This window comes from Pelobates fuscus, chromosome 2 (genome assembly GCF_036172605.1).
Source record: "Pelobates fuscus isolate aPelFus1 chromosome 2, aPelFus1.pri, whole genome shotgun sequence".
NCBI classification, from domain to species: domain Eukaryota; kingdom Metazoa; phylum Chordata; class Amphibia; order Anura; family Pelobatidae; genus Pelobates; species Pelobates fuscus.
In genome coordinates this window covers 355,053,519-355,077,481 of record NC_086318.1, presented here as the reverse complement: position 1 = coordinate 355,077,481, position 23,963 = coordinate 355,053,519, and the positions used below count along the sequence as shown (strand labels likewise).

The window sequence follows — 23,963 nt, the reverse complement described above, 5'->3', positions numbered from 1 at the left end:
GGCTTCTTAGCATTTCCCTTTTACCTTTCTCTCCCACTGAATTCACTTGTTTCCGGCAGCACACTATTCTCACTACATGCTACGAATTCCCATCCTTCGGCTCATTGGCCTAGCATTTGCCTTTATGCAAATTGCTCCTTCGCACCCTGAATCCAGCTCAATTATTCACACCTAACCACCTGAAGGCACTAAAATTACTGGTAGCTAAGGAAAACAACGATCAGCCACGAGGTTTGGTAATCTTTTGTAGCCTTCTATCATTTGGATTATTTATTTGCTTTTTTTTTTTTTTAACTTGCTTTATTATTTCACCACAGCCTAAAGGAAAGGCTTCCCAGCGGGCGTGCCTTTGAATGTACCCGTCATGTCATACTTACCTGGCAGGGGAGCAATAGCCATGATTCCTAAGGTGGCTCTCCCAGAGTGAGGCTGGTTCATTGCACTCCGTACCAGTTGACCTCTGCGATTTCCTCAAATGTGGGAAACTCAACTGCATAATTTATGGTAGTGGGGGACTGCGTTCGCGCTTTCCCCTGTGTTTGCTTGTTTGACAAAAATAGAGAACTTCACCAATTCTGATGAAGGATAATTTCAGCCACGGCACCCGTCTTCTTTGGCTCTTACTTTCCACATCAAGCAGGCAGCGACAATCATTTCCTAGGCTTGATCATTTTTATTATCTATGTTTTCTGGAGACCAGTTTTAAGCCAGAATTTAACTTTTTATTTTAACTTTTCAGCTTTTTTTTCATCATTTTTTTATCCTGACTTCTTTTGATTTATTGTATGCTTCAATGCAATGGAAGAAATAAAGAATTGGAGACCTATATTACGTCTTCCAACAGAACGTAACGTTTGATTGAATTTCTGGGAAAAAAAGATTTTCTGGATCAAATCAGTGAATTGCCGCTTGAGACAATCAGACCAAACCTTAGGAATAGCTGGGTGGTCGCTAGCACTTACTAATGAACACCATGGAATTTTGAAAAAGCCACCACAAATGTTCTTTCAGCCCTGTTGAGTGTGGATGAAGAGAAGACAGGTGCTAGGCAAGGGTCATTCCTATCGATGGAGTCATGAAATGTGTGACTTTGGGGACGAACGTAGACAAGCGGATTGTGTACTCTGCCTAATGGCTGCTGTAGTAGAATCTTGGCAAAACTGTTTCCAAAGAGAGAAAAAAAATTGTACAAGGTTTGCTGCAAGATATGGTTGCCCTCACTCTCTGTTATAGGTTTGGAACCATTCCAAGATGCCATATAAGAAGACCGAGGAATTTGTTGGGGTTTAAGCTTCCCTGTAGGAGGAAGCGGGCCTAATTAGAATATTGCCTCCCATAATCCTTTGCAATGGCTTATGGTCATGAACTTTTTCTCACCGCTGTCTTAAAGTGTCCTTACGTGGTAGCTCTTAAAAGCTGGCCCACTTGAACAGCTAGCTTTGCGCAGTGGCAGTATCGTAGCCCATGAGGTCAATCCGAGGCGTGATTATTGCTAATTGAAAACTTTACCCAATACCCCGCCATGATGACTTGAAATACAGTCAGCATTGGCAATTTTTGACAGGCTCTAAGGAGACTGAAAGATTGGTTTAATAAAAGTTTATGGCGCCCCATGTCTAGGGCGTGTCTTACGTGACTCCCGTTTCTTCCTGAGCTCTGTTGCACCATTCCTTCCGCTGGCTTCTTAGCATTTCCCTTTTACCTTTCTCTCCCACTGAATTCACTTGTTTCCGGCAGCACACTATTCTCACTACATGCTACGAATTCCCATCCTTCGGCTCATTGGCCTAGCATTTGTCTTTATGCAAATTGCTCCTTCGCACCCTGAATCCAGCTCAATTATTCACACCTAACCACCTGAAGGCACTAAAATTACTGGTAGCTAAGGAAAACAACGATCAGCCACGAGGTTTGGTAATCTTTTGTAGCCTTCTATCATTTGGATTATTTATTTGCTTTTTTTTTTTTTAACTTGCTTTATTATTTCACCACAGCCTAAAGGAAAGGCTTCCCAGCGGGCGTGCCTTTGAATGTACCCGTCATGTCATACTTACCTGGCAGGGGAGCAATAGCCATGATCCCTAAGGTGGCTCTCCCAGAGTGAGGCTGGTTCATTGCACTCCGTACCAGTTGACCTCTGCGATTTCCTCAAATGTGGGAAACTCGACTGCATAATTTATGGTAGTGGGGGACTGCGTTCGCGCTTTCCCCTGTGTTTGCTTGTTTGACAAAAATAGAGAACTTCACCAATTCTGACGAAGGATAATTTCAGCCACGGCACCCGTCTTCTTTGGCTCTTACTTTCCACATCAAGCAGGCAGCGACAATCATTTCCTAGGCTTGATCATTTTTATTATCTATGTTTTCTGGAGACCAGTTTTAAGCCAGAATTTCACTTTTTATTTTAACTTTTCAGCTTTTTTTTCATCATTTTTTTATCCTGACTTCTTTTGATTTATTGTATGCTTCAATGCAATGGAAGAAATAAAGAATTGGAGACCTATATTACGTCTTCCAACAGAACGTAACGTTTGATTGAATTTCTGGGAAAAAAAGATTTTCTGGATCAAATCAGTGAATTGCCGCTTGAGACAATCAGACCAAACCTTAGGAATAGCTGGGTGGTCGCTAGCACTTACTAATGAACACCATGGAATTTTGAAAAAGCCACCACAAATGTTCTTTCAGCCCTGTTGAGTGTGGATGAAGAGAAGACAGGTGCTAGGCAAGGGTCATTCCTATCGATGGAGTCATGAAATGTGTGACTTTGGGGACGAACGTAGACCAGCGGATTGTGTACTCTGCCTAATGGCTGCTGTAGTAGAATCTTGGCAAAACTGTTTCCAAAGAGAGAAAAAAAATTGTACAAGGTTTGCTGCAAGATATGGTTGCCCTCACTCTCTGTTATAGGTTTGGAACCATTCCAAGATGCCATATAAGAAGACCGAGGAATTTGTTGGGGTTTAAGCTTCCCTGTAGGAGGAAGCGGGCCTAATTAGAATATTGCCTCCCATAATCCTTTGCAATGGCTTATGGTCATGAACTTTTTCTCACCGCTGTCTTAAAGTGTCCTTACGTGGTAGCTCTTAAAAGCTGGCCCACTTGAACAGCTAGCTTTGCGCAGTGGCAGTATCGTAGCCCATGAGGTCAATCCGAGGCGTGATTATTGCTAATTGAAAACTTTACCCAATACCCCGCCATGATGACTTGAAATACAGTCAGCATTGGCAATTTTTGACAGGCTCTAAGGAGACTGAAAGATTGGTTTAATAAAAGTTTATGGCGCCCCATGTCTAGGGCGTGTCTTACGTGACTCCCGTTTCTTCCTGAGCTCTGTTGCACCATTCCTTCCGCTGGCTTCTTAGCATTTCCCTTTTACATTTCTCTCCCACTGAATTCACTTGTTTCCGGCAGCACACTATTCTCACTACATGCTACGAATTCCCATCCTTCGGCTCATTGGCCTAGCATTTGCCTTTATGCAAATTGCTCCTTCGCACCCTGAATCCAGCTCAATTATTCACACCTAACCACCTGAAGGCACTAAAATTACTGGTAGCTAAGGAAAACAACGATCAGCCACGAGGTTTGGTAATCTTTTGTAGCCTTCTATCATTTGGATTATTTATTTGCTTTTTTTTTTTTTTTACTTGCTTTATTATTTCACCACAGCCTAAAGGAAAGGCTTCCCAGCGGGCGTGCCTTTGAATGTACCCGTCATGTCATACTTACCTGGCAGGGGAGCAATAGCCATGATCCCTAAGGTGGCTCTCCCAGAGTGAGGCTGGTTCATTGCACTCCGTACCAGTTGACCTCTGCGATTTCCTCAAATGTGGGAAACTCGACTGCATAATTTATGGTAGTGGGGGACTGCGTTCGCGCTTTCCCCTGTGTTTGCTTGTTTGACAAAAATAGAGAACTTCACCAATTCTGACGAAGGATAATTTCAGCCACGGCACCCGTCTTCTTTGGCTCTTACTTTCCACATCAAGCAGGCAGCGACAATCATTTCCTAGGCTTGATCATTTTTATTATCTATGTTTTCTGGAGACCAGTTTTAAGCCAGAATTTAACTTTTTATTTTAACTTTTCAGCTTTTTTTTCATCATTTTTTTATCCTGACTTCTTTTGATTTATTGTATGCTTCAATGCAATGGAAGAAATAAAGAATTGGAGACCTATATTACGTCTTCCAACAGAACGTAACGTTTGATTGAATTTCTGGGAAAAAAAGATTTTCTGGATCAAATCAGTGAATTGCCGCTTGAGACAATCAGACCAAACCTTAGGAATAGCTGGGTGGTCGCTAGCACTTACTAATGAACACCATGGAATTTTGAAAAAGCCACCACAAATGTTCTTTCAGCCCTGTTGAGTGTGGATGAAGAGAAGACAGGTGCTAGGCAAGGGTCATTCCTATCGATGGAGTCATGAAATGTGTGACTTTGGGGACGAACGTAGACAAGCGGATTGTGTACTCTGCCTAATGGCTGCTGTAGTAGAATCTTGGCAAAACTGTTTCCAAAGAGAGAAAAAAAATTGTACAAGGTTTGCTGCAAGATATGGTTGCCCTCACTCTCTGTTATAGGTTTGGAACCATTCCAAGATGCCATATAAGAAGACCGAGGAATTTGTTGGGGTTTAAGCTTCCCTGTAGGAGGAAGCGGGCCTAATTAGAATATTGCCTCCCATAATCCTTTGCAATGGCTTATGGTCATGAACTTTTTCTCACCGCTGTCTTAAAGTGTCCTTACGTGGTAGCTCTTAAAAGCTGGCCCACTTGAACAGCTAGCTTTGCGCAGTGGCAGTATCGTAGCCCATGAGGTCAATCCGAGGCGTGATTATTGCTAATTGAAAACTTTACCCAATACCCCGCCATGATGACTTGAAATACAGTCAGCATTGGCAATTTTTGACAGGCTCTAAGGAGACTGAAAGATTGGTTTAATAAAAGTTTATGGCGCCCCATGTCTAGGGCGTGTCTTACGTGACTCCCGTTTCTTCCTGAGCTCTGTTGCACCATTCCTTCCGCTGGCTTCTTAGCATTTCCCTTTTACCTTTCTCTCCCACTGAATTCACTTGTTTCCGGCAGCACACTATTCTCACTACATGCTACGAATTCCCATCCTTCGGCTCATTGGCCTAGCATTTGCCTTTATGCAAATTGCTCCTTCGCACCCTGAATCCAGCTCAATTATTCACACCTAACCACCTGAAGGCACTAAAATTACTGGTAGCTAAGGAAAACAACGATCAGCCACGAGGTTTGGTAATCTTTTGTAGCCTTCTATCATTTGGATTATTTATTTGCTTTTTTTTTTTTTTTTTTTTAACTTGCTTTATTATTTCACCACAGCCTAAAGGAAAGGCTTCCCAGCGGGCGTGCCTTTGAATGTACCCGTCATGTCATACTTACCTGGCAGGGGAGCAATAGCCATGATCCCTAAGGTGGCTCTCCCAGAGTGAGGCTGGTTCATTGCACTCCGTACCAGTTGACCTCTGCGATTTCCTCAAATGTGGGAAACTCGACTGCATAATTTATGGTAGTGGGGGACTGCGTTCGCGCTTTCCCCTGTGTTTGCTTGTTTGACAAAAATAGAGAACTTCACCAATTCTGACGAAGGATAATTTCAGCCACGGCACCCGTCTTCTTTGGCTCTTACTTTCCACATCAAGCAGGCAGCGACAATCATTTCCTAGGCTTGATCATTTTTATTATCTATGTTTTCTGGAGACCAGTTTTAAGCCAGAATTTCACTTTTTATTTTAACTTTTCAGCTTTTTTTTCATCATTTTTTTATCCTGACTTCTTTTGATTTATTGTATGCTTCAATGCAATGGAAGAAATAAAGAATTGGAGACCTATATTACGTCTTCCAACAGAACGTAACGTTTGATTGAATTTCTGGGAAAAAAAGATTTTCTGGATCAAATCAGTGAATTGCCGCTTGAGACAATCAGACCAAACCTTAGGAATAGCTGGGTGGTCGCTAGCACTTACTAATGAACACCATGGAATTTTGAAAAAGCCACCACAAATGTTCTTTCAGCCCTGTTGAGTGTGGATGAAGAGAAGACAGGTGCTAGGCAAGGGTCATTCCTATCGATGGAGTCATGAAATGTGTGACTTTGGGGACGAACGTAGACCAGCGGATTGTGTACTCTGCCTAATGGCTGCTGTAGTAGAATCTTGGCAAAACTGTTTCCAAAGAGAGAAAAAAAATTGTACAAGGTTTGCTGCAAGATATGGTTGCCCTCACTCTCTGTTATAGGTTTGGAACCATTCCAAGATGCCATATAAGAAGACCGAGGAATTTGTTGGGGTTTAAGCTTCCCTGTAGGAGGAAGCGGGCCTAATTAGAATATTGCCTCCCATAATCCTTTGCAATGGCTTATGGTCATGAACTTTTTCTCACCGCTGTCTTAAAGTGTCCTTACGTGGTAGCTCTTAAAAGCTGGCCCACTTGAACAGCTAGCTTTGCGCAGTGGCAGTATCGTAGCCCATGAGGTCAATCCGAGGCGTGATTATTGCTAATTGAAAACTTTACCCAATACCCCGCCATGATGACTTGAAATACAGTCAGCATTGGCAATTTTTGACAGGCTCTAAGGAGACTGAAAGATTGGTTTAATAAAAGTTTATGGCGCCCCATGTCTAGGGCGTGTCTTACGTGACTCCCGTTTCTTCCTGAGCTCTGTTGCACCATTCCTTCCGCGGGCTTCTTAGCATTTCCCTTTTACCTTTCTCTCCCACTGAATTCACTTGTTTCCGGCAGCACACTATTCTCACTACATGCTACGAATTCCCATCCTTCGGCTCATTGGCCTAGCATTTGCCTTTATGCAAATTGCTCCTTCGCACCCTGAATCCAGCTCAATTATTCACACCTAACCACCTGAAGGCACTAAAATTACTGGTAGCTAAGGAAAACAACGATCAGCCACGAGGTTTGGTAATCTTTTGTAGCCTTCTATCATTTGGATTATTTATTTGCTTTTTTTTTTTTTTTACTTGCTTTATTATTTCACCATAGCCTAAAGGAAAGGCTTCCCAGCGGGCGTGCCTTTGAATGTACCCGTCATGTCATACTTACCTGGCAGGGGAGCAATAGCCATGATCCCTAAGGTGGCTCTCCCAGAGTGAGGCTGGTTCATTGCACTACGTACCAGTTGACCTCTGCGATTTCCTCAAATGTGGGAAACTCAACTGCATAATTTATGGTAGTGGGGGACTGCGTTCGCGCTTTCCCCTGTGTTTGCTTGTTTGACAAAAATAGAGAACTTCACCAATTCTGATGAAGGATAATTTCAGCCACGGCACCCGTCTTCTTTGGCTCTTACTTTCCGCATCAAGCAGGCAGCGACAATCATTTCCTAGGCTTGATCATTTTTATTATCTATGTTTTCTGGAGACCAGTTTTAAGCCAGAATTTCACTTTTTATTTTAACTTTTCAGCTTTTTTTTCATCATTTTTTTATCCTGACTTCTTTTGATTTATTGTATGCTTCAATGCAATGGAAGAAATAAAGAATTGGAGACCTATATTACGTCTTCCAACAGAACGTAACGTTTGATTGAATTTCTGGGAAAAAAAGATTTTCTGGATCAAGGCAGTGAATTGCCGCTTGAGACAATCAGACCAAACCTTAGGAATAGCTGGGTGGTCGCTAGCACTTACTAATGAACACCATGGAATTTTGAAAAAGCCACCACAAATGTTCTTTCAGCCCTGTTGAGTGTGGATGAAGAGAAGACAGGTGCTAGGCAAGGGTCATTCCTATCGATGGAGTCATGAAATGTGTGACTTTGGGGACGAACGTAGACCAGCGGATTGTGTACTCTGCCTAATGGCTGCTGTAGTAGAATCTTGGCAAAACTGTTTCCAAAGAGAGAAAAAAAATTGTACAAGGTTTGCTGCAAGATATGGTTGCCCTCACTCTCTGTTATAGGTTTGGAACCATTCCAAGATGCCATATAAGAAGACCGAGGAATTTGTTGGGGTTTAAGCTTCCCTGTAGGAGGAAGCGGGCCTAATTAGAATATTGCCTCCCATAATCCTTTGCAATGGCTTATGGTCATGAACTTTTTCTCACCGCTGTCTTAAAGTGTCCTTACGTGGTAGCTCTTAAAAGCTGGCCCACTTGAACAGCTAGCTTTGCGCAGTGGCAGTATCGTAGCCCATGAGGTCAATCCGAGGCGTGATTATTGCTAATTGAAAACTTTACCCAATACCCCGCCATGATGACTTGAAATACAGTCAGCATTGGCAATTTTTGACAGGCTCTAAGGAGACTGAAAGATTGGTTTAATAAAAGTTTATGGCGCCCCATGTCTAGGGCGTGTCTTACGTGACTCCCGTTTCTTCCTGAGCTCTGTTGCACCATTCCTTCCGCTGGCTTCTTAGCATTTCCCTTTTACCTTTCTCTCCCACTGAATTCACTTGTTTCCGGCAGCACACTATTCTCACTACATGCTACGAATTCCCATCCTTCGGCTCATTGGCCTAGCATTTGCCTTTATGCAAATTGCTCCTTCGCACCCTGAATCCAGCTCAATTATTCACACCTAACCACCTGAAGGCACTAAAATTACTGGTAGCTAAGGAAAACAACGATCAGCCACGAGGTTTGGTAATCTTTTGTAGCCTTCTATCATTTGGATTATTTATTTGCTTTTTTTTTTTTTTTACTTGCTTTATTATTTCACCATAATAAAGGAAAGGCTTCCCAGCGGGCGTGCCTTTGAATGTACCCGTCATGTCATACTTACCTGGCAGGGGAGAAATAGCCATGATCCCTAAGGTGGCTCTCCCAGAGTGAGGCTGGTTCATTGCACTCCGTACCAGTTGACCTCTGCGATTTCCTCAAATGTGGGAAACTCGACTGCATAATTTATGGTAGTGGGGGACTGCGTTCGCGCTTTCCCGCTTTCCCCTGTGTTTGCTTGTTTGACAAAAATAGAGAACTTCACCAATTCTGATGAAGGATAATTTCAGCCACGGCACCCGTCTTCTTTGGCTCTTACTTTCCGCATCAAGCAGGCAGCGACAATCATTTCCTAGGCTTGATCATTTTTATTATCTATGTTTTCTGGAGACCAGTTTTAAGCCAGAATTTCACTTTTTATTTTAACTTTTCAGCTTTTTTTTCATCATTTTTTTATTCTGACTTCTTTTGATTTATTGTATGCTTCAATGCAATGGAAGAAATAAAGAATTGGAGACCTATATTACGTCTTCCAACAGAACGTAACGTTTGATTGAATTTCTGGGAAAAAAAGATTTTCTGGATCAAGGCAGTGAATTGCCGCTTGAGACAATCAGACCAAACCTTAGGAATAGCTGGGTGGTCGCTAGCACTTACTAATGAACACCATGGAATTTTGAAAAAGCCACCACAAATGTTCTTTCAGCCCTGTTGAGTGTGGATGAAGAGAAGACAGGTGCTAGGCAAGGGTCATTCCTATCGATGGAGTCATGAAATGTGTGACTTTGGGGACGAACGTAGACCAGCGGATTGTGTACTCTGCCTAATGGCTGCTGTAGTAGAATCTTGGCAAAACTGTTTCCAAAGAGAGAAAAAAATTGTACACGGTTTGCTGCAAGATATGGTTGCCCTCACTCTCTGTTATAGGTTTGGAACCATTCCAAGATGCCATATAAGAAGACCGAGGAATTTGTTGGGGTTTAAGCTTCCCTGTAGGAGGAAGCGGGCCTAATTAGAATATTGCCTCCCATAATCCTTTGCAATGGCTTATGGTCATGAACTTTTTCTCACCGCTGTCTTAAAGTGTCCTTACGTGGTAGCTCTTAAAAGCTGGCCCACTTGAACAGCTAGCTTTGCGCAGTGGCAGTATCGTAGCCCATGAGGTCAATCCGAGGCGTGATTATTGCTAATTGAAAACTTTACCCAATACCCCGCCATGATGACTTGAAATACAGTCAGCATTGGCAATTTTTGACAGGCTCTAAGGAGACTGAAAGATTGGTTTAATAAAAGTTTATGGCGCCCCATGTCTAGGGCGTGTCTTACGTGACTCCCGTTTCTTCCTGAGCTCTGTTGCACCATTCCTTCCGCTGGCTTCTTAGCATTTCCCTTTTACCTTTCTCTCCCACTGAATTCACTTGTTTCCGGCAGCACACTATTCTCACTACATGCTACGAATTCCCATCCTTCGGCTCATTGGCCTAGCATTTGCCTTTATGCAAATTGCTCCTTCGCACCCTGAATCCAGCTCAATTATTCACACCTAACCACCTGAAGGCACTAAAATTACTGGTAGCTAAGGAAAACAACGATCAGCCACGAGGTTTGGTAATCTTTTGTAGCCTTCTATCATTTGGATTATTTATTTGCTTTTTTTTTTTTTTAACTTGCTTTATTATTTCACCACAGCCTAAAGGAAAGGCTTCCCAGCGGGCGTGCCTTTGAATGTACCCGTCATGTCATACTTACCTGGCAGGGGAGCAATAGCCATGATTCCTAAGGTGGCTCTCCCAGAGTGAGGCTGGTTCATTGCACTCCGTACCAGTTGACCTCTGCGATTTCCTCAAATGTGGGAAACTCAACTGCATAATTTATGGTAGTGGGGGACTGCGTTCGCGCTTTCCCCTGTGTTTGCTTGTTTGACAAAAATAGAGAACTTCACCAATTCTGATGAAGGATAATTTCAGCCACGGCACCCGTCTTCTTTGGCTCTTACTTTCCACATCAAGCAGGCAGCGACAATCATTTCCTAGGCTTGATCATTTTTATTATCTATGTTTTCTGGAGACCAGTTTTAAGCCAGAATTTAACTTTTTATTTTAACTTTTCAGCTTTTTTTTCATCATTTTTTTATCCTGACTTCTTTTGATTTATTGTATGCTTCAATGCAATGGAAGAAATAAAGAATTGGAGACCTATATTACGTCTTCCAACAGAACGTAACGTTTGATTGAATTTCTGGGAAAAAAAGATTTTCTGGATCAAATCAGTGAATTGCCGCTTGAGACAATCAGACCAAACCTTAGGAATAGCTGGGTGGTCGCTAGCACTTACTAATGAACACCATGGAATTTTGAAAAAGCCACCACAAATGTTCTTTCAGCCCTGTTGAGTGTGGATGAAGAGAAGACAGGTGCTAGGCAAGGGTCATTCCTATCGATGGAGTCATGAAATGTGTGACTTTGGGGACGAACGTAGACAAGCGGATTGTGTACTCTGCCTAATGGCTGCTGTAGTAGAATCTTGGCAAAACTGTTTCCAAAGAGAGAAAAAAAATTGTACAAGGTTTGCTGCAAGATATGGTTGCCCTCACTCTCTGTTATAGGTTTGGAACCATTCCAAGATGCCATATAAGAAGACCGAGGAATTTGTTGGGGTTTAAGCTTCCCTGTAGGAGGAAGCGGGCCTAATTAGAATATTGCCTCCCATAATCCTTTGCAATGGCTTATGGTCATGAACTTTTTCTCACCGCTGTCTTAAAGTGTCCTTACGTGGTAGCTCTTAAAAGCTGGCCCACTTGAACAGCTAGCTTTGCGCAGTGGCAGTATCGTAGCCCATGAGGTCAATCCGAGGCGTGATTATTGCTAATTGAAAACTTTACCCAATACCCCGCCATGATGACTTGAAATACAGTCAGCATTGGCAATTTTTGACAGGTTCTAAGGAGACTGAAAGATTGGTTTAATAAAAGTTTATGGCGCCCCATGTCTAGGGCGTGTCTTACGTGACTCCCGTTTCTTCCTGAGCTCTGTTGCACCATTCCTTCCGCTGGCTTCTTAGCATTTCCCTTTTACCTTTCTCTCCCACTGAATTCACTTGTTTCCGGCAGCACACTATTCTCACTACATGCTACGAATTCCCATCCTTCGGCTCATTGGCCTAGCATTTGTCTTTATGCAAATTGCTCCTTCGCACCCTGAATCCAGCTCAATTATTCACACCTAACCACCTGAAGGCACTAAAATTACTGGTAGCTAAGGAAAACAACGATCAGCCACGAGGTTTGGTAATCTTTTGTAGCCTTCTATCATTTGGATTATTTATTTGCTTTTTTTTTTTTTAACTTGCTTTATTATTTCACCACAGCCTAAAGGAAAGGCTTCCCAGCGGGCGTGCCTTTGAATGTACCCGTCATGTCATACTTACCTGGCAGGGGAGCAATAGCCATGATCCCTAAGGTGGCTCTCCCAGAGTGAGGCTGGTTCATTGCACTCCGTACCAGTTGACCTCTGCGATTTCCTCAAATGTGGGAAACTCGACTGCATAATTTATGGTAGTGGGGGACTGCGTTCGCGCTTTCCCCTGTGTTTGCTTGTTTGACAAAAATAGAGAACTTCACCAATTCTGACGAAGGATAATTTCAGCCACGGCACCCGTCTTCTTTGGCTCTTACTTTCCACATCAAGCAGGCAGCGACAATCATTTCCTAGGCTTGATCATTTTTATTATCTATGTTTTCTGGAGACCAGTTTTAAGCCAGAATTTCACTTTTTATTTTAACTTTTCAGCTTTTTTTTCATCATTTTTTTATCCTGACTTCTTTTGATTTATTGTATGCTTCAATGCAATGGAAGAAATAAAGAATTGGAGACCTATATTACGTCTTCCAACAGAACGTAACGTTTGATTGAATTTCTGGGAAAAAAAGATTTTCTGGATCAAATCAGTGAATTGCCGCTTGAGACAATCAGACCAAACCTTAGGAATAGCTGGGTGGTCGCTAGCACTTACTAATGAACACCATGGAATTTTGAAAAAGCCACCACAAATGTTCTTTCAGCCCTGTTGAGTGTGGATGAAGAGAAGACAGGTGCTAGGCAAGGGTCATTCCTATCGATGGAGTCATGAAATGTGTGACTTTGGGGACGAACGTAGACCAGCGGATTGTGTACTCTGCCTAATGGCTGCTGTAGTAGAATCTTGGCAAAACTGTTTCCAAAGAGAGAAAAAAAATTGTACAAGGTTTGCTGCAAGATATGGTTGCCCTCACTCTCTGTTATAGGTTTGGAACCATTCCAAGATGCCATATAAGAAGACCGAGGAATTTGTTGGGGTTTAAGCTTCCCTGTAGGAGGAAGCGGGCCTAATTAGAATATTGCCTCCCATAATCCTTTGCAATGGCTTATGGTCATGAACTTTTTCTCACCGCTGTCTTAAAGTGTCCTTACGTGGTAGCTCTTAAAAGCTGGCCCACTTGAACAGCTAGCTTTGCGCAGTGGCAGTATCGTAGCCCATGAGGTCAATCCGAGGCGTGATTATTGCTAATTGAAAACTTTACCCAATACCCCGCCATGATGACTTGAAATACAGTCAGCATTGGCAATTTTTGACAGGCTCTAAGGAGACTGAAAGATTGGTTTAATAAAAGTTTATGGCGCCCCATGTCTAGGGCGTGTCTTACGTGACTCCCGTTTCTTCCTGAGCTCTGTTGCACCATTCCTTCCGCTGGCTTCTTAGCATTTCCCTTTTACATTTCTCTCCCACTGAATTCACTTGTTTCCGGCAGCACACTATTCTCACTACATGCTACGAATTCCCATCCTTCGGCTCATTGGCCTAGCATTTGCCTTTATGCAAATTGCTCCTTCGCACCCTGAATCCAGCTCAATTATTCACACCTAACCACCTGAAGGCACTAAAATTACTGGTAGCTAAGGAAAACAACGATCAGCCACGAGGTTTGGTAATCTTTTGTAGCCTTCTATCATTTGGATTATTTATTTGCTTTTTTTTTTTTTTTACTTGCTTTATTATTTCACCACAGCCTAAAGGAAAGGCTTCCCAGCGGGCGTGCCTTTGAATGTACCCGTCATGTCATACTTACCTGGCAGGGGAGCAATAGCCATGATCCCTAAGGTGGCTCTCCCAGAGTGAGGCTGGTTCATTGCACTCCGTACCAGTTGACCTCTGCGATTTCCTCAAATGTGGGAAACTCGACTGCATAATTTATGGTAGTGGGGGACTGCGTTCGCGCTTTCCCCTGTGTTTGCTTGTTTGACAAAAATAGAGAACTTCACCAATTCTGACGAAGGATAATTTCAGCCACGGCACCCGTATTCTTTGGCTCTTACTTTCCACATCAAGCAGGCAGCGACAATCATTTCCTAGGCCTGATCATTTTTATTATCTATGTTTTCTGGAGACCAGTTTTAAGCCAGAATTTCACTTTTTATTTTAACTTTTCAGCTTTTTTTTCATCATTTTTTTATCCTGACTTCTTTTGATTTATTGTATGCTTCAATGCAATGGAAGAAATAAAGAATTGGAGACCTATATTACGTCTTCCAACAGAACGTAACGTTTGATTGAATTTCTGGGAAAAAAAGATTTTCTGGATCAAATCAGTGAATTGCCGCTTGAGACAATCAGACCAAACCTTAGGAATAGCTGGGTGGTCGCTAGCACTTACTAATGAACACCATGGAATTTTGAAAAAGCCACCACAAATGTTCTTTCAGCCCTGTTGAGTGTGGATGAAGAGAAGACAGGTGCTAGGCAAGGGTCATTCCTATCGATGGAGTCATGAAATGTGTGACTTTGGGGACGAACGTAGACAAGCGGATTGTGTACTCTGCCTAATGGCTGCTGTAGTAGAATCTTGGCAAAACTGTTTCCAAAGAGAGAAAAAAAATTGTACAAGGTTTGCTGCAAGATATGGTTGCCCTCACTCTCTGTTATAGGTTTGGAACCATTCCAAGATGCCATATAAGAAGACCGAGGAATTTGTTGGGGTTTAAGCTTCCCTGTAGGAGGAAGCGGGCCTAATTAGAATATTGCCTCCCATAATCCTTTGCAATGGCTTATGGTCATGAACTTTTTCTCACCGCTGTCTTAAAGTGTCCTTACGTGGTAGCTCTTAAAAGCTGGCCCACTTGAACAGCTAGCTTTGCGCAGTGGCAGTATCGTAGCCCATGAGGTCAATCCGAGGCGTGATTATTGCTAATTGAAAACTTTACCCAATACCCCGCCATGATGACTTGAAATACAGTCAGCATTGGCAATTTTTGACAGGCTCTAAGGAGACTGAAAGATTGGTTTAATAAAAGTTTATGGCGCCCCATGTCTAGGGCGTGTCTTACGTGACTCCCGTTTCTTCCTGAGCTCTGTTGCACCATTCCTTCCGCTGGCTTCTTAGCATTTCCCTTTTACCTTTCTCTCCCACTGAATTCACTTGTTTCCGGCAGCACACTATTCTCACTACATGCTACGAATTCCCATCCTTCGGCTCATTGGCCTAGCATTTGCCTTTATGCAAATTGCTCCTTCGCACCCTGAATCCAGCTCAATTATTCACACCTAACCACCTGAAGGCACTAAAATTACTGGTAGCTAAGGAAAACAACGATCAGCCACGAGGTTTGGTAATCTTTTGTAGCCTTCTATCATTTGGATTATTTATTTGCTTTTTTTTTTTTTTTTTTTTAACTTGTTTTATTATTTCACCACAGCCTAAAGGAAAGGCTTCCCAGCGGGCGTGCCTTTGAATGTACCCGTCATGTCATACTTACCTGGCAGGGGAGCAATAGCCATGATCCCTAAGGTGGCTCTCCCAGAGTGAGGCTGGTTCATTGCACTCCGTACCAGTTGACCTCTGCGATTTCCTCAAATGTGGGAAACTCGACTGCATAATTTATGGTAGTGGGGGACTGCGTTCGCGCTTTCCCCTGTGTTTGCTTGTTTGACAAAAATAGAGAACTTCACCAATTCTGACGAAGGATAATTTCAGCCACGGCACCCGTCTTCTTTGGCTCTTACTTTCCACATCAAGCAGGCAGCGACAATCATTTCCTAGGCTTGATCATTTTTATTATCTATGTTTTCTGGAGACCAGTTTTAAGCCAGAATTTCACTTTTTATTTTAACTTTTCAGCTTTTTTTTCATCATTTTTTTATCCTGACTTCTTTTGATTTATTGTATGCTTCAATGCAATGGAAGAAATAAAGAATTGGAGACCTATATTACGTCTTCCAACAGAACGTAACGTTTGATTGAATTTCTGGGAAAAAAAGATTTTCTGGATCAAATCAGTGAATTGCCGCTTGAGACAATCAGACCAAACCTTAGGAATAGCTGGGTGGTCGCTAGCACTTACTAATGAACACCATGGAATTTTGAAAAAGCCACCACAAATGTTCTTTCAGCCCTGTTGAGTGTGGATGAAGAGAAGACAGGTGCTAGGCAAGGGTCATTCCTATCGATGGAGTCATGAAATGTGTGACTTTGGGGACGAACGTAGACCAGCGGATTGTGTACTCTGCCTAATGGCTGCTGTAGTAGAATCTTGGCAAAACTGTTTCCAAAGAGAGAAAAAAAATTGTACAAGGTTTGCTGCAAGATATGGTTGCCCTCACTCTCTGTTATAGGTTTGGAACCATTCCAAGATGCCATATAAGAAGACCGAGGAATTTGTTGGGGTTTAAGCTTCCCTGTAGGAGGAAGCGGGCCTAATTAGAATATTGCCTCCCATAATCCTTTGCAATGGCTTATGGTCATGAACTTTTTCTCACCGCTGTCTTAAAGTGTCCTTACGTGGTAGCTCTTAAAAGCTGGCCCACTTGAACAGCTAGCTTTGCGCAGTGGCAGTATCGTAGCCCATGAGGTCAATCCGAGGCGTGATTATTGCTAATTGAAAACTTTACCCAATACCCCGCCATGATGACTTGAAATACAGTCAGCATTGGCAATTTTTGACAGGCTCTAAGGAGACTGAAAGATTGGTTTAATAAAAGTTTATGGCGCCCCATGTCTAGGGCGTGTCTTACGTGACTCCCGTTTCTTCCTGAGCTCTGTTGCACCATTCCTTCCGCTGGCTTCTTAGCATTTCCCTTTTACCTTTCTCTCCCACTGAATTCACTTGTTTCCGGCAGCACACTATTCTCACTACATGCTACGAATTCCCATCCTTCGGCTCATTGGCCTAGCATTTGCCTTTATGCAAATTGCTCCTTCGCACCCTGAATCCAGCTCAATTATTCACACCTAACCACCTGAAGGCACTAAAATTACTGGTAGCTAAGGAAAACAACGATCAGCCACGAGGTTTGGTAATCTTTTGTAGCCTTCTATCATTTGGATTATTTATTTGCTTTTTTTTTTTTTTTACTTGCTTTATTATTTCACCACAGCCTAAAGGAAAGGCTTCCCAGCGGGCGTGCCTTTGAATGTACCCGTCATGTCATACTTACCTGGCAGGGGAGCAATAGCCATGATCCCTAAGGTGGCTCTCCCAGAGTGAGGCTGGTTCATTGCACTCCGTACCAGTTGACCTCTGCGATTTCCTCAAATGTGGGAAACTCGACTGCATAATTTATGGTAGTGGGGGACTGCGTTCGCGCTTTCCCCTGTGTTTGCTTGTTTGACAAAAATAGAGAACTTCACCAATTCTGACGAAGGATAATTTCAGCCACGGCACCCGTCTTCTTTGGCTCTTACTTTCCACATCAAGCAGGCAGCGACAATCATTTCCTAGGCTTGATCATTTTTATTATCTATGTTTTCTGGAGACCAGTTTTAAGCCAGAATTTCACTTTTTATTTTAACTTTTCAGCTTTTTTTTCATCATTTTTTTATCCTGACTTCTTTTGATTTATTGTATGCTTCAATGCAATGGAAGAAATAAAGAATTGGAGACCTATATTACGTCTTCCAACAGAACGTAACGTTTGATTGAATTTCTGGGAAAAAAAGATTTTCTGGATCAAGGCAGTGAATTGCCGCTTGAGACAATCAGACCAAACCTTAGGAATAGCTGGGTGGTCGCTAGCACTTACTAATGAACACCATGGAATTTTGAAAAAGCCACCACAAATGTTCTTTCAGCCCTGTTGAGTGTGGATGAAGAGAAGACAGGTGCTAGGCAAGGGTCATTCCTATCGATGGAGTCATGAAATGTGTGACTTTGGGGACGAACGTAGGCCAGCGGATTGTGTACTCTGCCTAATGGCTGCTGTAGTAGAATCTTGGCAAAACTGTTTCCAAAGAGAGAAAAAAAATTGTACAAGGTTTGCTGCAAGATATGGTTGCCCTCACTCTCTGTTATAGGTTTGGAACCATTCCAAGATGCCATATAAGAAGACCGAGGAATTTGTTGGGGTTTAAGCTTCCCTGTAGGAGGAAGCGGGCCTAATTAGAATATTGCCTCCCACAATCCTTTGCAATGGCTTATGGTCATGAACTTTTTTCTCACCGCTGTCTTAAAGTGTCCTTACGTGGTAGCTCTTAAAAGCTGGCCCACTTGAACAGTTATCTTTGCGCAGTGGCAGTATCGTAGCCCATGAGGTCAATCCGAGGTGTGATTATTGCTAATTGAAAACTTTACCCAATACCCCGCCATGATGACTTGAAATACAGTCAGCATTGGCAATTTTTGACAGGCTCTAAGGAGACTGAAAGATTGGTTTAATAAAAGTTTATGGCGCCCCATGTCTAGGGCGTGTCTTACGTGACTCCCGTTTCTTCCTGAGCTCTGTTGCACCATTCCTTCCGCTGGCTTCTTAGCATTTCCCTTTTACCTTTCTCTCCCACTGAATTCACTTGTTTCCGGCAGCACACTATTCTCACTACATGCTACGAATTCCCATCCTTCGGCTCATTGGCCTAGCATTTGCCTTTATGCAAGTTGCTCCTTCGCACCCTGAATCCAGCTCAATTATTCACACCTAACCACCTGAAGGCACTAAAATTACTGGTAGCTAAGGAAAACAACGATCAGCCACGAGGTTTGGTAATCTTTTGTAGCCTTCTATCATTTGGATTATTTATTTGCTTTTTTTTTTTTTTAACTTGCTTTATTATTTCACCACAGCCTAAAGGAAAGGCTTCCCAGCGGGCGTGCCTTTGAATGTACCCGTCATGTCATACTTACCTGGCAGGGGAGTAATAGCCATGATCCCTAAGGTGGCTCTCCCAGAGTGAGGCTGGTTCATTGCACTCCGTACCAGTTGACCTCTGCGATTTCCTCAAATGTGGGAAACTCGACTGCATAATTTATGGTAGTGGGGGACTGCGTTCGCGCTTTCCCCTGTGTTTGCTTGTTTGACAAAAATAGAGAACTTCACCAATTCTGACGAAGGATAATTTCAGCCACGGCACCCGTCTTCTTTGGCTCTTACTTTCCGCATCAAGCAGGCAGCGACAATCATTTCCTAGGCTTGATCATTTTTATTATCTATGTTTTCTGGAGACCAGTTTTAAGCCAGAATTTCACTTTTTATTTTAACTTTTCAGCTTTTTTTTCATCATTTTTTTATCCTGACTTCTTTTGATTTATTGTATGCTTCAATGCAATGGAAGAAATAAAGAATTGGAGACCTATATTACGTCTTCCAACAGAACGTAACGTTTGATTGAATTTCTGGGAAAAAAAGATTTTCTGGATCAAGGCAGTGAATTGCCGCTTGAGACAATCAGACCAAACCTTAGGAATAGCTGGGTGGTCGCTAGCACTTACTAATGAACACCATGGAATTTTGAAAAAGCCACCACAAATGTTCTTTCAGCCCTGTTGAGTGTGGATGAAGAGAAGACAGGTGCTAGGCAAGGGTCATTCCTATCGATGGAGTCATGAAATGTGTGACTTTGGGGACGAACGTAGACCAGCGGATTGTGTACTCTGCCTAATGGCTGCTGTAGTAGAATCTTGGCAAAACCGTTTCCAAAGAGAGAAAAAAAATTGTACAAGGTTTGCTGCAAGATATGGTTGCCCTCACTCTCTGTTATAGGTTTGGAACCATTCCAAGATGCCATATAAGAAGACCGAGGAATTTGTTGGGGTTTAAGCTTCCCTGTAGGAGGAAGCGGGCCTAATTAGAATATTGCCTCCCACAATCCTTTGCAATGGCTTATGGTCATGAACTTTTTCTCACCGCTGTCTTAAAGTGTCCTTACGTGGTAGCTCTTAAAAGCTGGCCCACTTGAACAGTTAACTTTGCGCAGTGGCAGTATCGTAGCCCATGAGGTCAATCTGAGGCGTGATTATTGCTAATTGAAAACTTTACCCAATACCCCGCCATGATGACTTGAAATACAGTCAGCATTGGCAATTTTTGACAGGCTCTGAGGAGACTGAAAGATTGGTTTAAAAAAAGTTTATGGCGCCCCATGTCTAGGGCGTGTCTTACGTGACTCCCGTTTCTTCCTGAGCTCTGTTGCACCATTCCTTCCGCTGGCTTCCTTGCATTTCCCTTTTACCTTTCTCTCCCACTGAATCCACTTGTTTCCGGCAGCACACTATTCTCACTCCATGCTACGAATTCCCATCCTTCGGCTCATTGGCCTAGCATTTGCCTTTATGCAAATTGCTCCTTCGCACCCTGAATCCAGCTCAATTATTCACACCTAACCACCTGAAGGCACTAAAATTACTGGTAGCTAAGGAAAACAACGATCAGCCACGAGGTTTGGTAATCTTTTGTAGCCTTCTATCATTTGGATTATTTATTTGCTTTATTTTTTTTTAACTTGCTTTATTATTTCACCACAGCCTAAAGGAAAGGCTTCCCAGCGGGCGTGCCTTTGAATGTACCCGTCATGTCATACTTACCTGGCAGGGGAGCAATAGCCATGATCCCTAAGGTGGCTCTCCCTGAGTGAGGCTGGTTCATTGCACTCCGTACCAGTTGACCTTTGCGATTTCCTCAAATGTGGGAAACTCGACTGCATAATTTATGGTATTGGGGGACTGCGTTCGCGCTTTCCCCTGTGTTTGCTTGTTTGACAAAAATAGAGAACTTCACCAATTCTGACGAAGGATAATTTCAGCCACGGCACCCGTCTTCTTTGGCTCTTACTTTCCGCATCAAGCAGGCAGCGACAATCATTTCCTAGGCTTGATCATTTTTATTATCTATGTTTTCTGGAGACCAGTTTTAAGCCAGAATTTCACTTTTTATTTTAACTTTTCAGCTTTTTTTTCATCATTTTTTTATCCTGACTTCTTTTGATTTATTGTATGCTTCAATGCAATGGAAGAAATAAAGAATTGTAGACCTATATTACGTCTTCCAACAGAACGTAACGTTTGATTGAATTTCTGGGAAAAAAAGATTTTCTGGATCAAGGCAGTGAATTGCCGCTTGAGACAATCAGACCAAACCTTAGGAATAGCTGGGTGGTCGCTAGCACTTACTAATGAACACCATGGAATTTTGAAAAAGCCACCACAAATGTTCTTTCAGCCCTGTTGAGTGTGGATGAAGAGAAGACAGGTGCTAGGCAAGGGTCATTCCTATCGATGGAGTCATGAAATGTGTGACTTTGGGGACGAACGTAGACCAGCGGATTGTGTACTCTGCCTAATGGCTGCTGTAGTAGAATCTTGGCAAAACTGTTTCCAAAGAGAGAAAAAAAATTGTACAAGGTTTGCTGCAAGATATGGTTGCCCTCACTCTCTGTTATAGGTTTGGAACCATTCCAAGATGCCATATAAGAAGACCGAGGAATTTGTTGGGGTTTAAGCTTCCCTGTAGGAGATAGCGGGCCTAATTAGAATATTGCCTCCCATAATCCTTTGCAATGGCTTATGGTCATGAACTTTTTCTCACCGCTGTCTTAAAGTGTCCTTACGTGGTAGCTCTTAAAAGCTGGCCCACTTGAACAGCTAGCTTTGCGCAGTGGCAGTATCGTAGCCCATGAGGTCAATCCGAGGCGTGATTATTGCTAATTGAAAACTTTACCCAATACCCCGCCATGATGACTTGAAATACAGTCAGCATTGGCAATTTTTGACAGGCTCTAAGGAGACTGAAAGATTGGTTTAATAAAAGTTTATGGCGCCCCATGTCTAAGAAGACCGAGGAATTTGTTGGGGTTTAAGCTTCCCTGTAGGAGGAAGCGGGCCTAATTAGAATATTGCCTCCCACAATCCTTTGCAATGGCTTATGGTCATGAACTTTTTCTCACCGCTGTCTTAAAGTGTCCTTATGTGGTAGCTCTTAAAAGCTGGCCCACTTGAACAGTTAACTTTGCGCAGTGGCAGTATCGTAGCCCATGAGGTCAATTCGAGGCGTGATTATTGCTAATTGAAAACTTTACCCAATACCCCGCCATGATGACTTGAAATACAGTCAGCATTGGCAATTTTTGACAGGCTCTAAGGAGACTGAAAGATTGGTTTAATAAAAGTTTATGGCGCCCCATGTCTAGGGCGTGTCTTACGTGACTCCCGTTTCTTCCTGAGCTCTGTTGCACCATTCCTTCCGCTGGCTTCTTAGCATTTCCCTTTTACCTTTCTCTCCCACTGAATTCACTTGTTTCCGGCAGCACACTATTCTCACTACATGCTACGAATTCCCATCCTTCGGCTCATTGGCCTAGCATTTGCCTTTATGCAAATTGCTCCTTCGCACCCTGAATCCAGCTCAATTATTCACACCTAACCACCTGAAGGCACTAAAATTACTGGTAGCTAAGGAAAACAACGATCAGCCACGAGGTTTGGTAATCTTTTGTAGCCTTCTATCATTTGGATTATTTATTTGCTTTTTATTTTTTTTACTTGCTTTATTATTTCACCACAGCCTAAAGGAAAGGCTTCCCAGCGGGCGTGCCTTTGAATGTACCCGTCATGTCATACTTACCTGGCAGAGGAGCAATAGCCATGATCCCTAAGGTGGCTCTCCCAGAGTGAGGCTGGTTCATTGCACTCCGTACCAGTTGACCTCTGCGATTTCCTCAAATGTGGGAAACTCGACTGCATAATTTATGGTAGTGGGGGACTGCGTTCGCGCTTTCCCCTGTGTTTGCTTGTTTGACAAAAATAGAGAACTTCACCAATTCTGACGAAGGATAATTTCAGCCACGGCACCCGTCTTCTTTGGCTCTTACTTTCCGCATCAAGCAGGCAGCGACAATCATTTCCTAGGCTTGATCATTTTTATTATCTATGTTTTCTGGAGACCAGTTTTAAGCCAGAATTTCACTTTTTATTTTAACTTTTCAGCTTTTTTTTCATCATTTTTTTATCCTGACTTCTTTTGATTTATTGTATGCTTCAATGCAATGGAAGAAATAAAGAATTGTAGACCTATATTACGTCTTCCAACAGAACGTAACGTTTGATTGAATTTCTGGGAAAAAAAGATTTTCTGGATCAAGGCAGTGAATTGCCGCTTGAGACAATCAGACCAAACCTTAGGAATAGCTGGGTGGTCGCTAGCACTTACTAATGAACACCATGGAATTTTGAAAAAGCCACCACAAATGTTCTTTCAGCCCTGTTGAGTGTGGATGAAGAGAAGACAGGTGCTAGGCAAGGGTCATTCCTATCGATGGAGTCATGAAATGTGTGACTTTGGGGACGAACGTAGACCAGCGGATTGTGTACTCTGCCTAATGGCTGCTGTAGTAGAATCTTGGCAAAACTGTTTCCAAAGAGAGAAAAAAAATTGTACAAGGTTTGCTGCAAGATATGGTTGCCCTCACTCTCTGTTATAGGTTTGGAACCATTCCAAGATGCCATATAAGAAGACCGAGGAATTTGTTGGGGTTTAAGCTTCCCTGTAGGAGATAGCGGGCCTAATTAGAATATTGCCTCCCATAATCCTTTGCAATGGCTTATGGTCATGAACTTTTTCTCACCGCTGTCTTAAAGTGTCCTTACGTGGTAGCTCTTAAAAGCTGGCCCACTTGAACAGCTAGCTTTGCGCAGTGGCAGTATCGTAGCCCATGAGGTCAATCCGAGGCGTGATTATTGCTAATTGAAAACTTTACCCAATACCCCGCCATGATGACTTGAAATACAGTCAGCATTGGCAATTTTTGACAGGCTCTAAGGAGACTGAAAGATTGGTTTAATAAAAGTTTATGGCGCCCCATGTCTAGGGCGTGTCTTACGTGACTCCCGTTTCTTCCTGAGCTCTGTTGCACCATTCCTTCCGCTGGCTTCTTAGCATTTCCCTTTTACCTTTCTCTCCCACTGAATTCACTTGTTTCCGGCAGCACACTATTCTCACTACATGCTACGAATTCCCATCCTTCG

General features: G+C 42.8%; 29 non-coding genes across 29 annotated transcripts; all 29 read left to right on the top strand.

Annotated features, from left to right (window-relative positions):
* The first annotated feature begins 369 nt into the window (after positions 1-369).
* Positions 370-536, top strand: LOC134591325 (U1 spliceosomal RNA). The gene has a single exon (XR_010088121.1). It is a non-coding gene; the product is annotated as a U1 spliceosomal RNA (small nuclear RNA).
* Positions 537-1,435: 899 nt separating this feature from the next.
* Positions 1,436-1,576, top strand: LOC134592456 (U4 spliceosomal RNA). Its single transcript, XR_010089081.1, has one exon. It is a non-coding gene; the product is annotated as a U4 spliceosomal RNA (small nuclear RNA).
* A 470-nt stretch (positions 1,577-2,046) lies between these two features.
* On the top strand, positions 2,047-2,213 carry LOC134590064 (U1 spliceosomal RNA). Its single transcript, XR_010087044.1, has one exon. It is a non-coding gene; the product is annotated as a U1 spliceosomal RNA (small nuclear RNA).
* Positions 2,214-3,112: 899 nt separating this feature from the next.
* Positions 3,113-3,253, top strand: LOC134592455 (U4 spliceosomal RNA). Its single transcript, XR_010089080.1, has one exon. It is a non-coding gene; the product is annotated as a U4 spliceosomal RNA (small nuclear RNA).
* Positions 3,254-3,724: 471 nt separating this feature from the next.
* Positions 3,725-3,891, top strand: LOC134590063 (U1 spliceosomal RNA). Its single transcript, XR_010087043.1, has one exon. It is a non-coding gene; the product is annotated as a U1 spliceosomal RNA (small nuclear RNA).
* Positions 3,892-4,790: 899 nt separating this feature from the next.
* Positions 4,791-4,931, top strand: LOC134592454 (U4 spliceosomal RNA). The gene has a single exon (XR_010089079.1). It is a non-coding gene; the product is annotated as a U4 spliceosomal RNA (small nuclear RNA).
* A 477-nt stretch (positions 4,932-5,408) lies between these two features.
* LOC134590062 (U1 spliceosomal RNA) lies at positions 5,409-5,575 on the top strand. Its single transcript, XR_010087042.1, has one exon. It is a non-coding gene; the product is annotated as a U1 spliceosomal RNA (small nuclear RNA).
* An 899-nt stretch (positions 5,576-6,474) lies between these two features.
* On the top strand, positions 6,475-6,615 carry LOC134592453 (U4 spliceosomal RNA). Its single transcript, XR_010089078.1, has one exon. It is a non-coding gene; the product is annotated as a U4 spliceosomal RNA (small nuclear RNA).
* A 471-nt stretch (positions 6,616-7,086) lies between these two features.
* Positions 7,087-7,253, top strand: LOC134590945 (U1 spliceosomal RNA). The gene has a single exon (XR_010087795.1). It is a non-coding gene; the product is annotated as a U1 spliceosomal RNA (small nuclear RNA).
* An 899-nt stretch (positions 7,254-8,152) lies between these two features.
* LOC134592451 (U4 spliceosomal RNA) lies at positions 8,153-8,293 on the top strand. Its single transcript, XR_010089077.1, has one exon. It is a non-coding gene; the product is annotated as a U4 spliceosomal RNA (small nuclear RNA).
* A 469-nt stretch (positions 8,294-8,762) lies between these two features.
* Positions 8,763-8,929, top strand: LOC134590253 (U1 spliceosomal RNA). The gene has a single exon (XR_010087204.1). It is a non-coding gene; the product is annotated as a U1 spliceosomal RNA (small nuclear RNA).
* Positions 8,930-9,835: 906 nt separating this feature from the next.
* LOC134592450 (U4 spliceosomal RNA) lies at positions 9,836-9,976 on the top strand. The gene has a single exon (XR_010089076.1). It is a non-coding gene; the product is annotated as a U4 spliceosomal RNA (small nuclear RNA).
* A 471-nt stretch (positions 9,977-10,447) lies between these two features.
* Positions 10,448-10,614, top strand: LOC134591324 (U1 spliceosomal RNA). The gene has a single exon (XR_010088120.1). It is a non-coding gene; the product is annotated as a U1 spliceosomal RNA (small nuclear RNA).
* Positions 10,615-11,513: 899 nt separating this feature from the next.
* Positions 11,514-11,654, top strand: LOC134593426 (U4 spliceosomal RNA). Its single transcript, XR_010089910.1, has one exon. It is a non-coding gene; the product is annotated as a U4 spliceosomal RNA (small nuclear RNA).
* Positions 11,655-12,124: 470 nt separating this feature from the next.
* Positions 12,125-12,291, top strand: LOC134590061 (U1 spliceosomal RNA). Its single transcript, XR_010087041.1, has one exon. It is a non-coding gene; the product is annotated as a U1 spliceosomal RNA (small nuclear RNA).
* An 899-nt stretch (positions 12,292-13,190) lies between these two features.
* LOC134592449 (U4 spliceosomal RNA) lies at positions 13,191-13,331 on the top strand. The gene has a single exon (XR_010089075.1). It is a non-coding gene; the product is annotated as a U4 spliceosomal RNA (small nuclear RNA).
* A 471-nt stretch (positions 13,332-13,802) lies between these two features.
* Positions 13,803-13,969, top strand: LOC134590060 (U1 spliceosomal RNA). Its single transcript, XR_010087040.1, has one exon. It is a non-coding gene; the product is annotated as a U1 spliceosomal RNA (small nuclear RNA).
* Positions 13,970-14,868: 899 nt separating this feature from the next.
* On the top strand, positions 14,869-15,009 carry LOC134592447 (U4 spliceosomal RNA). Its single transcript, XR_010089074.1, has one exon. It is a non-coding gene; the product is annotated as a U4 spliceosomal RNA (small nuclear RNA).
* Positions 15,010-15,486: 477 nt separating this feature from the next.
* Positions 15,487-15,653, top strand: LOC134590059 (U1 spliceosomal RNA). The gene has a single exon (XR_010087039.1). It is a non-coding gene; the product is annotated as a U1 spliceosomal RNA (small nuclear RNA).
* An 899-nt stretch (positions 15,654-16,552) lies between these two features.
* LOC134592446 (U4 spliceosomal RNA) lies at positions 16,553-16,693 on the top strand. Its single transcript, XR_010089073.1, has one exon. It is a non-coding gene; the product is annotated as a U4 spliceosomal RNA (small nuclear RNA).
* A 471-nt stretch (positions 16,694-17,164) lies between these two features.
* Positions 17,165-17,331, top strand: LOC134590058 (U1 spliceosomal RNA). The gene has a single exon (XR_010087038.1). It is a non-coding gene; the product is annotated as a U1 spliceosomal RNA (small nuclear RNA).
* A 900-nt stretch (positions 17,332-18,231) lies between these two features.
* LOC134593113 (U4 spliceosomal RNA) lies at positions 18,232-18,372 on the top strand. The gene has a single exon (XR_010089642.1). It is a non-coding gene; the product is annotated as a U4 spliceosomal RNA (small nuclear RNA).
* Positions 18,373-18,843: 471 nt separating this feature from the next.
* Positions 18,844-19,010, top strand: LOC134589617 (U1 spliceosomal RNA). Its single transcript, XR_010086664.1, has one exon. It is a non-coding gene; the product is annotated as a U1 spliceosomal RNA (small nuclear RNA).
* An 899-nt stretch (positions 19,011-19,909) lies between these two features.
* On the top strand, positions 19,910-20,050 carry LOC134593605 (U4 spliceosomal RNA). The gene has a single exon (XR_010090063.1). It is a non-coding gene; the product is annotated as a U4 spliceosomal RNA (small nuclear RNA).
* A 470-nt stretch (positions 20,051-20,520) lies between these two features.
* LOC134591285 (U1 spliceosomal RNA) lies at positions 20,521-20,687 on the top strand. Its single transcript, XR_010088086.1, has one exon. It is a non-coding gene; the product is annotated as a U1 spliceosomal RNA (small nuclear RNA).
* An 899-nt stretch (positions 20,688-21,586) lies between these two features.
* Positions 21,587-21,727, top strand: LOC134592445 (U4 spliceosomal RNA). Its single transcript, XR_010089072.1, has one exon. It is a non-coding gene; the product is annotated as a U4 spliceosomal RNA (small nuclear RNA).
* A 217-nt stretch (positions 21,728-21,944) lies between these two features.
* Positions 21,945-22,085, top strand: LOC134593658 (U4 spliceosomal RNA). The gene has a single exon (XR_010090109.1). It is a non-coding gene; the product is annotated as a U4 spliceosomal RNA (small nuclear RNA).
* A 470-nt stretch (positions 22,086-22,555) lies between these two features.
* LOC134590412 (U1 spliceosomal RNA) lies at positions 22,556-22,722 on the top strand. The gene has a single exon (XR_010087339.1). It is a non-coding gene; the product is annotated as a U1 spliceosomal RNA (small nuclear RNA).
* Positions 22,723-23,621: 899 nt separating this feature from the next.
* Positions 23,622-23,762, top strand: LOC134592444 (U4 spliceosomal RNA). The gene has a single exon (XR_010089071.1). It is a non-coding gene; the product is annotated as a U4 spliceosomal RNA (small nuclear RNA).
* Positions 23,763-23,963: the final 201 nt, after the last annotated feature.